Source organism: Oncorhynchus tshawytscha, linkage group LG03 (assembly GCF_018296145.1).
Source record: "Oncorhynchus tshawytscha isolate Ot180627B linkage group LG03, Otsh_v2.0, whole genome shotgun sequence".
Taxonomy (NCBI): domain Eukaryota; kingdom Metazoa; phylum Chordata; class Actinopteri; order Salmoniformes; family Salmonidae; genus Oncorhynchus; species Oncorhynchus tshawytscha.
In genome coordinates, this window is record NC_056431.1 from 62,445,425 (window position 1) to 62,459,759 (window position 14,335).

Consider the following 14,335-nt stretch of genomic DNA (forward strand, 5'->3'; position numbering starts at 1 on the left):
GTGTCTTAAAGGCAAAGTACTGACCTAACCTTTTTTAAAGTAGAGGTTCTGATCCAGGATCTGTATTAAAGCGTAGCTTGTATTAAAGGTAGTTCTAATGGCTAGTGCTGTGTGAGAGAATGGTCCATTCACATATTTTCTGTCCAGGGCTAGACAGACTAGGCTAGTCAATCAGTTCAGTCATACTGATATTACTGTGTTTTGTGTGTGTGTGTCTTTGTGTCAAAATCAAATCAATTTATTGGTCGAGTACACAGTTTAGAAGATGTTATAGCGGGTGCAGTGAAATGCTTATGTTACTAGCGCCTAACAATGCAGTAAAATGTCAAACAAGTACACAAATAATTCAGATGTAAAATAAATATAAATAAATAAAAAGTACAACATAAAGAAATCAAGAATGTAACAGTAATCCAAATGCAATCTATATGTACAGTACCAGTCAAAAGTTTGGATGCACCTACTCATTCCAGGGTTTTTCTTTATTTAAAAAAAATATTTTCTACATTGTATAATAATAGCCACGACATCTAAACTATGAAATAACACATATGGAATCATGTAGTAACCAAAAAAGTGTTAAACAAATCAAAATATATTTTATATTTGAGATTCTTCAAAGTAGCCACCCTTTGCCTTGATGATAGCATTGCACACTCTTGGCATTCTCTCAACCAGCTTTATGAGGTAGTCACAGTCATACCGAAATTACTGCTTTGTGCATGTATGTGTGTACCACAGCAGTAAATTGCAATTAATCTGTGTAATGCATTGAGTTTGGCAGTGATTTGCAGGATTTAGTGGCTGAGTGTGTTAGGCATTGTCGGCTAGGTCCCAAAGAGGAAGGGATTTAAGGCTGTCAACGCCACTGCTTACTCATCAGTTTGGATTCCCCTCAGTGATATAATTCTGCTCCCTATGGTTATCTTAGTCTCTCTTTCTTCCTACTCTGATTCCTGTCTGTCTCTTTGTCTTCCATTCTGTCTCCACATCCCTGAGCTTGTCTGAGATAAAGGTATAGAGACAAACAGAGACAGACATCAATCCATGTGTGTGTGTGTCTGTTCAGCTTGTTTCCAGGATTTCAACACACTAACGATCAATGTTGTCGAGGAGACACAGATAGAGAATTATGGGCATGGCTAACAAACAAGCAAGCCGCCCCTAGCTAACTCCTGTCAATTAGAGATGTTGACATGAGATTGCCCTAATTAATCAACTGGTTGAGCGTACTCTGATCTCACCATCCACACACAGCCTTTAATAACCTCTTAAGTCGACCCCCTACTTTTTCGAACATTCTGTTAAAAATCGCACATTTCGGCGTCCTGCTACTCATGCCAGGAATATAGTATATGCATATGATTAGTATGTGTGGATAGAAAACACTCTCACGTTTCTAAAACTGGTTAAATCACCGCTGTGACTATAACAGAGCGTCTGTTTCATCAAAAAGCGCAAGAAAAACTGATCACTGAAAACTGAAAAAAATATCCATGCGCCACTTGCATGTATTGTTTAAGGGGCACGAAATTAAATGGGGCCGAGATTGCAAGTCCTACAGCTTCCACACGATGTCACCAGTCTTGTCAATTGCCTTCTCGTTGTTTCTTGGTCAAACGAGGAAGAGAGACCACTTTCCATCCGGTCTCCGACAGGAAGTTTTGGAAGAGAGATTTCGGAAGATGATTTGAAATCGTGGAGCTATTGAATACACATCGCCTCGGGATCAATTTGATAGATTATTAACGTTTACTAATACCTAAAGTTGGATTACAAAAGTATTTCGAAGTGTTTTGTTAAAGTTTATCGTCGACTTTTTTAATTTAAAAAAATGACGTAGCGTTTTGAAACGGTGTTTTTTTCTGAATCACACAGTTTCCATAGATGGATATTTTGGGTATATATGGACCAATTTAATCGAAAAAAAAAAGACCCAATAGTGATGTTTATGGGACATATAGGAGTGCCAACAAAGAAGCTCGTCCAAGGTAATGAAAGTTTTATATTTTATTTCTGCTATTTGTGTAGCGCCGGCTACGCTAATTCTTTTGTTTACGTCGCCTTCAGGTATTTCGGGGTGTTGCATGCTATCAGATAATAGCTTCTCATGCTTTCGCCGAAAAGCATTTTAATAATCTGACTTGTTGGCTAGATTCACAACGAGTGTAGCTTTAATTCAGTACCCTGCATGTGTGTTTTGATGAACGTTTGAGTTTTAACGAGTGCTATTAGCATTTGGCGTAGCGCATTTGCATTTGCTGATGGCTAGATGGGACGATTGCGTCTCGGGTCGACGCAAGAGGTTTTAACACCGACACAAAGAGAGACAGAGAGCTAGGCTATTACACATATAGATGGGAGGGACATGGGGTTTGGGATGTGAGCAGGCGGTTACGGGTAGGCAGGTGACCGGTATACCCCAGACAGAGTACTTTGTCATTGACACTTATTCTGACTTGGTTAGGGGCTGCCATGTTAGTGTTGCTCAGCAGCACAATGTTCTCTCCTGTTTCCATGGATCAATGGATTTAGTTTTATTGTGCTTCCTCACTGTTGTTCTGTTATTGAAGGAATTATTTCCAAAGGGAAGCTCACCTACTACTGTCCTGGAGTGACCAGAATGAGACTCCGCACATGTGGCAGTGTCTTTAACGAAACAGCCAGGGTAATCGTTTTAGTCTGGGTAGCCATTTGATTAGATGTACAGGAAGGAGTCTTATGGGTTGGGGGTAGAAGCTGTTTAGAAGCCTCTTGGACCTACACTTGGTGCTCCGGTACTGCTTGCCATGTGGTTGCAGAGAGAACCGTCTATGACTTGGGTGGCTGGATTCTTTGACAATTTTTAGGGCCTTCCTCTGGCACCGCCTGGTATAGAGGTCCTGGATGGCAGAAAGCTTGGCCCCAGTGATGTACTGGGCCGTACGCACTACCCTCGGTAGTGTCTTGCAATCGGAGGCCGAGCAGTTGCCTTACCAGGCAGTGATACATCCAGTCATGAGGCTCTCAATGGTGGAGCTGTAGAACCTTTTGAGGATCTGAGGACCCATGACAAATCCTTTCAGTCTCCTGGGGGGGAATAGGTTTTGACATGACCTCTTCATGACTGTCTTGGTGTGCTTGGACCATGTTTGCTGGCGATGTGGACATGACTGCCTGGTGTGATGTGATGTTCCCTACCCGTACCACCTGGGGGCGGCCCGTAAGGAAGTCCAGGATCCAGTTGCAGAGGGACGTTTTTAGTCCCATGGTCCTTAGCTTAGTGATGAGCTTTGAGGGCACTATTGTGTTGAACGCTGAGCTGTAATCAATGAATGGCATTCTCACGTAGGTGTTCCTTTTGTGCAGGTGGGAAAGGGCAGTGCAGAGTGCAAAAGAGATTGCATCACCTGTTGATCTGTTGGGGTGGTATGCAAATTGGAGTGGGTCTAGGGTTTCTGGGATAATGGTGTGCATGTGAGCCATGACCAGCCTTTCAAAGCACTTCATGGCTACAGATGTGAGTGCTATGGGTCGGTAGTCAATGGTGGTCTGCTTGAAACATGTTGGTATTAGACTCAGACCGGGAGAGGTTGAAATTGTAAGTGAAGACACTTGCCAGTTGGTCAGAACATGCTCGGAGTACATGTCTTGGTAATCCGTCTGGCCCTGCTGCATTGTGAATGTTGACCTGTTTAAAGGTCTTACTTGCATCGGCTGTGGAGAGCGTGATCACACAGTCGTCCGGAACAGCTGATGCTCTCATGCATGTTTCAGTGTTACTTGCTTCAAAGCGAGCATAGAGGTAAATTAGCTTGTCTGGTACGTAGGTTTGCACATTTTGGGGAATATTCAGAGGTGGAAACTTTCCGTGGGGAATATATGGGAATTAATGGGAATATATGGGAATTAATGGAAATATATGCAAATTAATATTAATACCATTTAAAAGTTTATGTTTTTTGCATTGGATATATTTACCATATCATATAGAGACATAAACATTTTACCTTATCATAAGTAAACATAATTGCAAATTATTTAAATCCTTCCAATAGAATAAAATAAATAAATTACGAATTGTGACTCCCCATCCGGGAGCGTAATCATCGCCTGACACTAATTAGCAAAACGCAACGGACATAAATATCCCTAGAAAATATTCCTATTCATGAAAATCACAAATTAAATATATTGAGACACAGCTTAGCCTTATTTTAATCACCCTGTCATCTCAGCTTTTCAAAATATGCTTTACAGCCAAAGCTAGACAAGCATTTGTGTAAGTTTATCGATAGCCTAGCATAGCATTATGCCTTGCTAGCAGCAGGCAACCTTGTCACAAATCAGAAAAGCAATCAAATTAAATCGTTTACCTTTGAACTTCAGATGTTTTCACTCACAAGACTCCCAGGTAGATAGTCAAAGTTCATTTTTTTCCCTAAATATTATTTTTGTAGGTGAAATAGCTCCATTTGTTCTTCACGTTTGGCTGAGAAATCGCCCGGAAATTGAAGTCACGAAAACGGCAAAAAATATTCCAAATTAGCTCCATAATATCGACAGAAACATGGCAAACATTGTTTATAATCAATCCTCAAGGTGTTTTTGTAATATCTATTCGATAATATATCCGTCGGGACAATTCGTTTTTCAGTAGGACCGATTGGAGTAATGGCTACCTCCTGTATTTTACGCGAGAATCTCTCTCGGAGCCACCATGTGACCACTTACGCAATGTGGCCGCCTATGGCTATTCTTCAACATAAATGCGTAAAACTACGTCACAATGCTGTAGACACCGTGGGGAATGCGTAAAAAGCGTAAGCTCGTTGATGGCACATTCACTGCTCAATAGGGACTGATTGGAACGCAGCGCTTTCAAAACCTGGGGCACTTCCGGATTGGATTTTTCTCAGGCGTTCGCCTGCAACATCAGTTCTGTTATACTCACAGACAATATCTTTACAGTTTTGGAAACGTTAGAGTGTTTTCTATCCAAAGGTGTCAATTATATGCATATTCTAGCATCTTATCCTGACAAAATATCCCATTTAAAACGGGAATGTTTTTTTCCAAAAATGAAAATACTGCCCCTAGAGTCGCAACAGGTTTTAATTAAATGAGTTGACTCTTCACGTGGGATTATTTCACTTAAGAACAAAGAAAGGGAATATTGAATGATCCATCTCATCTCCCAAAAATGTTTTCAACATACATAAAATTATAGTCTAGAAACTAAAGCTTTGGTTGTCTTCCTCTCAGGCCTCCATGTCTTCTCCCTGGACCTCCTCCTATTTAGTCAGCCACCAATTGTGCAAGTTCTCCCACTTAAAAAGATGAGAGAGGCCTGTAATTTTCATAATAGGTACACTTCAACTATGACAGACAAAATGTGAGAAAAATCCAGAAAATCACATTGTAGGATTTTTAATGAATTTATTTGCAAATTATGGTGGAAAATAAGTATTTGGTCAATAACAAAAGTTTATCTCAATACTTTGTTATATACCCTTTGTTGGCAATGACAGAGGTCAAACGTTTTCTGTAAGTCTTCACAAGGTTTTCACACACTGTTGCTGGTATTTTGGCCCATTCCTCCATGCAGATCTCCTCTAGAGCAGTGATGTTTTGGGGCTGTTGCTGGGCAACACAGACTTTCAACTCCCTCCAAAGATTTTCTATGGGGTTGAGATCTGGAGCCTGGGTAGGCCACTCCAGGACCTTGACATGCTTCTTAAGAAGCCACTCCTTCGTTGCCCGGGAGGTGTGTTTGGGATCATTGTCATGCTGAAAGACCCAGTCACGTTTCATCTTCAATGCCCTTGCTGATGGAAGGAGGTTTTCACTCAAAATCTCACGATACATGGCCCCAGTCATTCTTTCCTTTACACGGATCAGTCGTCCTGATCCCTTTGCAGAAAATCAGCCCCAAAGCATGATGTTTCCACCCCCATGCTTCACAGTAGGTATGGTGTTCTTTGGATGCAACTCAGCATTCTTTGTCCTCCAAACACGACAAGTTTAGTTTTTACCAAAAAGTTCTATTTTTGTTTCATCTGACCATATGACATTCTCCCAATCTTCTTCTGGATCATCCAAATGCTCTCTAGCAAACTTCAGACGGGCCTGGACATGTACTGGCTTAAGCAGGGTGACACGTCTGGCACTGCAGGATTTGAGTCCCTGGCGGCGTAGTGTGTTACTGATGGTAGGCTTTGTTACTTGCTCTCTGCAGGTCATTCAGTAGGTCCCCCCGTGTGGTTCTGGGATTTTTGCTCACCGTTCTTGTGATCATTTTGACCCCACGGGGTGAGATCCTGCGTGGAGCCCCAGATCGAGGGAGATTATCAGTGGACTTGTATGTCTTCCATTTCCTAATAATTGCTCCCACAGTTGATTTCTTCAAACCAAGCTGCTTACCTATTGCAGATTCAGTCTTCCCAGCCTGGTGCAGGTCTACAATTTTGTTTCTGGTGTCCTTTGACAGCTCTTTGGTCTTGGCCATAGTGGAGTTTGGAGTGTGACTGTTTGAGGTTGTGGACAGGTGTCTTTTATACTGATAACAAGTTCAAACAGGTGCCATTAATACAGGTAACGAGTGGAGGACAGAGGAGCCTCTTAAAGAAGAAGTTACAGGTCTGTGAGAGCCAGAAATCTTGCTTTTTGTAGGTGACCAAATACTTATTTTCCACCATAATTTGCAAATAAATTCATTAAAAATCCTACGATGTGATTTTCTGGATTTTTTTTCTCATTTTGTCTGTCATAGTTGAAGTGTACCTATGATGAAAATTACAGGCCTCATCTTTTTAAGTGGGAGAACTTGCACAATTGGTGGCTGACTAAATACTTTTTTGCCCCACTGTATATGTCCACCTCTTGAACATCAGACTCTGAGGCCTCATCTTCACTGTCACTTTCCAACCTTATTGAGGATGGCTCGTTGTCAGGCTCCAAAAGCCTCAAATTTGCCCGGATGGCCACCAATTTTTCAACCCTTGTATTGGTCAGCCTGTTGTGTGTGTGTGTTCCCAACAAGGACCAGTTGCACACTAAGACCACTGATGTTGGTGGGATTTGGAGGTTGATGGAGGCAACAGGGGGAAGAGTCTCAGATCCACAAAGTCCCTTCCGTCAGGTGGCTGATGAGATATGTTGGCATGACTGCCGTATTGCATCTCCTTCCCAAAGCCCTGGCTTGGAAGTGTACTTCGCCAGACTGCCAAGAACCTCGCCCTCATCCAGGCCAAGGTGGCGAGACACGATAGTGATGACACCATAGGCCTTGTTGATCTCTGCACCAGACAGGATGCTCTTGCCAGCATACTTAGGGTCCAACATGTGCGCTGCAGCGTGTATGGGCTTCTGGCAGAAGTCTTCACGCTTTTGGATTTATTTCAGGACTGCAGTTCTCTCTGCTTGGAGCAACAGTGAAGTGGGCAGGGCAGTTCGGATTTCTTCTCTAACTGCAAGCAGAGTCTGAACATCAGACAGGATGGCATTGTCTCCCTCATTCTGTGCAATGGCTACTGCTATAGGTTTCAGGCTGCTTACCACTCTCCCAAAATACATCATCCAGGAGGATCCTTTTGATGGGGCTGTCCATATCGGCAGGCTGTGACATGGCCATTTCTTGGAGTGACTCCTTCCCCTCCAGGAGACTCTCAAACATGATGACAAGTCCACCTCAACGGGTGTTGCTGGGCAGCTTCAATGTGGTGTTCTTATTCTTCTCACTTTACTTGGTGAGGTAGATTGCTTCTATAACTTGATGACCCTTCACGTACCTTACCATTTTCCTTGGCTCTCTTGTAGAGTGTACCCATTGTTTTCAGTGCCACGATGTCCTTGAGGAGCAGATTCGTTGCATGAGCAGCACAGCCAATGGGTGTGATGTGAGGGTACAACTCCTCTACTTTAGACCAAGCAGCCTTCATGTTCGCAGCATTGTCTGTCACCAATGCAAATACCTTCTGTGGTCCAAGGTCACTGATGACTGCCTTCAGCTCATCTGCATTGTAGAGACCGGTGTGTCTGTTGTTCCTTGTGTCTGTGCTCTTGTAGAATACTGGTTGAAGGGTGGAGATGATGTAGTTAATTATTCCTTGCCCATGAACATTCGACCACCCATCAGAGATGACTGCAATACAGTCTGCTTTCTATATGATTTGCTTGACCTTCACTTGAACTCTGTTGAACTCTGCATCCAGCAAATTAGTAGATAAAGTGTGTCTGGTTGGAGGGGTGTAAACTGGGCAAAGAATATTCAGAAATCCAATACACATTGCCTGTGAGCATCAGAGGTGAACCGGTTGCATACACAGCTCGAGCAAGACATTCATTAGCATTTCTCTGACTACATTCCTCCATTGTAGAGGTCGACCGATTTAATCGGAATGGCCAATTTCAAGTTTTCATAACAATCGGAAATCGGTATTTTTCATCGCTGATTTTTATTTTAATACCTTTATTTAACTAGGCAAGTCAGTTAAGAACACATTCTTATTTTCAATGATGGCCTAGGAACGGTGGGTTAACTGCCTCGTTCAGGGGCAGAACGACAGATTTTCACCTTGACAGCTCATGGGATCCAATCTTGCAACCTTACAGTTAACTAGTCCAACGCAATAACGACCTGCCTCTCTCTGCTTGCACTTCACAAGGAGACTGCCTGTTACGCAAATGCAGTAAGCCAAGGTAAGTTGCTAGCTAGCATTAAACCTATCTTATAAAAAAACAATCAATCATAATCACTACACATGGTTGATGATATTACTAGATATTATCTACCTTGTCCTGCGTTGCATATAATCTGACTGAGCATACAAGTATCTAAATATCTAACTGAGCGGTGGGAGGCAGAAGCAGGCGCGTAAACATTCATTCAAACAGCACTTTTGTGCGTTTTGCCAGCAGCTCTTCATTGTGTGTCAAGCATTGTGCTGTTTATGACTTCAAGCCTATCAACTCCCGAGATGAGGCTGGTGTAGGATAGAATTATGGTCAGATTTGCCAAATGGAGGGCGACTGTGTGTGGAGTAAAGGTGGTCTAGTGTTTTTTTTTTTTTTCAGTCTGGTTGCACATTTAACATGCTGGTGGAAATTCAGTATAACAGATTTAAGTTTCCCTGCATTGAAGTCCCCGGCCGCTAGGCGCACCGCCTCTGGATGAGCGTTTTCCTGTTTGCTTATGACCGTATACAGCTCATTGAGTGCGGTCTTAGTGCCAGCATCGTTTTGTGGTGGTATGTAGACAGCTACAAAAAATACAGATGAATAGTCTCTCGGTAGATTGTGTGGTCTGCAGCTTATCATGAGATACTCTTCCTCAGGAGAACATAACCTTGAGACTTCCTTAGATATCGTGCTCAAGCTTTTGTTTACAATTATACAAAGACCGCCACCCATTGTCTTACCAGAGGCTGCTGTTCTATCCTGCCGATACAGTGTAAAACCCGCCAGCTGTATGTTGTTCATGTCGTTGTTCAGGCACGACTCAGCGAAACATAAGATATTACCGTTTTTAATATCCTATTGGTAATTTAATCTTGCTCATAGGTCATCTATTTTATTTTCCAATGATTTCACGTTGGCCAATAGAACGTCTGGTAGTGGGGATTTACTTGCTTGCCTACGAATTCTCAGAAGGCAGCCCGACCTCCGCCCCCTTTTTCTCAGTCTTCTCTTCATGCAAATGACGGGGATTCGGGCCTGTTCCCAGGAAAGCAGTTAATCCTTCACGTCAGACTCATTAATGCAACCGCTGTGTCAGATTTAAAAAAAACTTTTACGGAAAAAGCGAACCATGCAATAATCTGAGTACAGCATTCAGACAACAATCCTCAGATTTCCCACTTCCTGGTTGGATTTTTCTCAGGTTTTCGCCTGCCATGTGAGTTCTGTTATTCTCACAGACATCATTCAAACAGTTTTAGAAACTTGATAGTGTTTTCTATCCACTACTACTACCAATAATAATATGCATATATTCGCATCTGGGACAGAGTAGCAGGCAGTTTACTCTGGGCACCTTATTCATCCAAGCTACTCACGCTGTGTTTGCCCTGTCACCAAGAAGTTAAAGGAAAAAGCTTCTACCAGTTCTTGATGAGTAATCGCTGTTCTGAGGTCCAGAAGTTATTTTTGGTCATAAGAGACGGTAGCAGCAATATTATGTACAAAATAAGTAAAAAAATAAGTTACAAACAACACAATTTTTTGGGGACAAAATTTCACAGTTGGTTAGGAGCATGTAAAATGTCAGCCATCCTCTCCCATGCCATTTTATTGTCCCCCTCTCTGTTATATGACTCTGCTCCCTATGCTTCTCGTCTTGTCCGTCTGTCCGCCCAACTCTGATTCCCATCTTCCATTCTGTCTCCAAATCCCTAAACTTGTTTGAGATAAATGTACAGAGACAGAAATCAATCCGTGTTTGTCTGCTCAGCTTGTTTCCAGGATTTCAACACACTGACAGACATCAGTGTTGTAGAGGAGACAAATTGATAAAGAATTATAGGGATATCTAACAAGCAAGCAGCCCCTAGCTAGAACATTAGAGATGGCCCTATTTAATCAGCTGGTTGAACTTACTGTGATCTCACCATCCACACACAGCCTCGAACACACAGACACAAAGAGACACAGAGGGCTAGGCTATTACACATATAGAGGGGAGAGACGAGGCCTGAGCTTGGGATGTGAGCAAGGGGTTATGGGTAGGCAGGTGACCGGTATACCAGTATCACGCCTCGATTACACCGACAGCGTCATTGCATTTTGGTACACCAGAAGTACATTCATTTTCAATGGAACGCTGTGTTTGCCTTGCAGCATTGCATTGCAGAGGCAGTTGCAGTGCGTTTTGTGTGGCGCATACGTTGGATTTATCGAACAAATGCATCAAACTGTATGCATAGACAGCTTGACAGAAACGGTAGCAGAAGGTGAATGTTGCCCTTTTGTTGCACACACATCCAGATGATGCTGCGTACCATTTTGCGCAATGACACTGTAGGTGTGATCAAGGCATTTTCATTGACATGTACTCTGACTTGGTTAGTGGCTGCCATGTTAGTGTTGCTCAGCAGCACCATGTTCTCTCCTGTTTCCATGGATTAATGGTTTAAGTTTTATATGACTTACTCAGTGTTCTGTTAATGGAGAAATGATTTCCAGAGGGAAACTGACCTTCTCGAGTACTGTCCTGGAGTGACCAGAATGAGACTCGTCACGTCTTTAACGAAACAGCCAGGGAAAGCCTGTGTTTCTATGCATAATATTATTTGTGTCTGTGTTGTGCAGGCTTGCCTATGTTAGTTAAAGCCTCTCTCTCCCACAGTGAGTCCAGATGTCTCTGTTGCTCTAATCCTGCCCTCTCTCTCACCATATGTTAGTCTCTCTCTCTCTCCTCTCTCTCTCTATATTTTTGTTAGTCCGTCTCCCTCTCTCTCCATGTTTTTGTTTCTCTCTCTCTCTCTCCATGTCTCTGTTAGTTTCTCTCTCTCTGCTCCATGTCTCTCTGCTCCATGTCTCTCTGCTCCATTACATTTACAGATTGTACTGTGTGTACAGACACACACACACACAAAACAACCTTTCCTAAGGCAGGAGATCAATTGAACATATACAGTTAAACCTTATGTCAGTGATAATTATTTTTCAGAGCTAAATAAAATAGTTTATTGCATATCTAGGATTTTCTCCATTTGAAATTACTCTTGTCATCCCATTGGTTGTCACAGCAACCATATATGTGCGTTACTTGGGACAGTACTTGGACTCAATGAAACTTATCTTATGTTTCACCAAGTCATGGCTGAACGACGACATGAATAACATACAGCTAGCGGGTTATACACTGTATCGGCAGGGTGGAACAGTAGCCTCTGATAAGACAAGGGGTGCCAGTCTATGTATATTTGTAAACAACAGCTGGTGCACAATATCTAAGGAAGTCTCAATGGTTTGCTCGTCTGAGGTAGTTTCTCATGATAAGCTGTAGACCACACTATTTACCAAAAGAGTTTATCTATATTCTTCGTCGCTGTCTATTTACCACCACAAACTGATTATGGCACTAAGACCGCACTCAATGAGCTGTATTCAGCCATAAGCAAACAGGAAACGCTCATCCAGAGGCGGTGTTCCTAGTAGCTGGGGACTTTAATGCAGGGTAACTTAAATCCATTTTACCTCATTTCCACCAGCATGTTAAATGTGCAACAAGAGGGGAAAAAACTAGACCACCTTTACTCCACACACAGACACGTGCAAAGCTTTCCCTCGCTCTCCATTTGGCAAATCTGACCATAATTCTATCCTCCTGATTCCTGCTTACAAGGGAAAACTAAAGCAGGAAGCACCAGTGACTCGGTCAATAAAAAAGTTGTCAGATGATAATCTACAAGACTGTTTTGCTAGTACAGACTGGCATATGTTCTGGGATTCTTCCGATGTCATTGAGGAGTACACCACATCAGTCACTGGCTTCATCAATAAGTGCATCGTTGACATCGGCCCCACAGTGACTGTACTTACTAGAGGTCGACCGATTATGATTTTTCAATGCCGATTTATTGGAGGACCCCAAAAAAGCCGATACCGATTAATCTGCCTATTTTTTTTATATACAGTGGGGAGAACAAGTATTTGATACACTGCTGATTTTGCAGGTTTTTCCTACTTACAAAGCATGTAGAGGTCTAATTTTTATCATAGGTACACTTCAACTGTGAGAGACGGAATCTAAAACAAAAATCCAGAAAATCACATTGTATGATTTTTAAGTAATTCATTTGCATTTTATGCATGACATAAGTATTTGATCACCTACCAACCAGTAATAATTCTGGCTCTCATTCACCTGTTAGTTTTTCTTTAAGAAGCCCTCCTGTTCTGCACTCATTACCTGTATTAACTGCACCTGTTTGAACTCGTTACCTGTATAAAAGATACCTGTCCACACACTCAATCAAACAGACTCCAACCTCTCCACAATGGCCAAGACCAGAGAGCTGTGTAAGTACATCAGGGATAAAATTGTAGACCTGCACAAGGCTAGGATGGGCTACAGGACAATAGGCAAGCGGCTTGGTGAGAAGGCAATAACTGTTGGCGCAATTATTAGAAAATGGAAGAAGTTCAAGATGACGGTCAATCACCCTCGGTCTGGGGCTCCATGCAAGATCTCACCTCGTGGGGCATCAATGATCATGAGGAAGGTGAGGGATCAGCCCAGAACTACACCGCAGGACCTGGTCAATGACCTGAAGAGAGCTAGGACCACAGTCTCAAAGAAAACCATTCGTAACACACTATGACGTCATGGATTAAAATCCTGCAGCACACGCAAGGTCCCCCTGCTCAAGCCAGAGCATGTCGAGGCCCGTCTGAAGTTTGCCAATTACCATCTGGTTGATCCAGAGGAGGAATGGGAGAAGGTCATGTGGTCTGATGAGATAAAAATAGAGCTTTTTGGTCTAAACTCCACTCGCCGTGTTTGGAGGAAGAAGAAGGATGAGTACAACCCCAAGAACACCATCCCAACCGTGAAGCATGGAGGTGGAAACATCATTCTTTGGGGATGCTTTTCTGCAAAGGGGAAAGGACGACTGCACCGTATTGAGGGGAGGATGGATGGGGTCATGTATCGCGAGATCTTGGCCAACAACCTCCTTCCCTCAGAAAGAGCATTGAAGATGGGTCGTGGCTGGGTATTCCAGCATGACAATGACCCGAAACACACAGCCAGGGCAGCTAAGGAGTGGCTCCGTAAGAAGCATCTCAAGGTCCTGGAGTGGCCTAGCCAGTCTCCAGACCTGAACCCAATAGAAAATCTTTGGAGGGAGCTGAAAGTTCGTATTGCCCAGCGACAGCCCCGAAACCTGAAGGATCTGGAGAAGGTCTGTATGAAGGAGTGGGCCAAAATCCCTGCTGCAGTGTGTGCAAACCTGGTCAAGAACTACAGGAAACGTATGATCTCTGTAATTGCAAACAAAGGTTTCTCTACCAAATATTAAGTTCTGCTTTTCTGATGTATCAAATACTTATGCCATGCAATAAAATGCAAATTGAATTACTTAAATCCAGAAAATCACATTGTATGATTTTTTTGTTTTAGATTCCGTTTTAGATTCAGTCTCTCACAGTTGAAGTGATAAAAATTACAGATCTCTACATGCTTTGTAAGTAGGAAACACTGCCAATTTTGCAGGTTATCAAATACTTGTTCTCCCCAGTGTGTGTGTGTGTGTGTGTGTGTGTGTGTGTGTAAATAAAATGACAATTACAATAATACTGAATGAACACTTATTTTTAACTTAATATAATAAATCAATTTAGCCTCAGATAA

At 42.6% G+C, this 14,335-nt stretch overlaps 1 protein-coding gene across 3 annotated transcripts in view; it reads left to right on the top strand.

Annotated features, from left to right (window-relative positions):
• The window catches only part of LOC112241003 (protein dopey-2), a 63,009-nt gene that overhangs the window by 2,327 nt on the left and 46,347 nt on the right, over window positions 1-14,335 (top strand). The gene's annotated exons all lie outside the window — the stretch shown is intronic.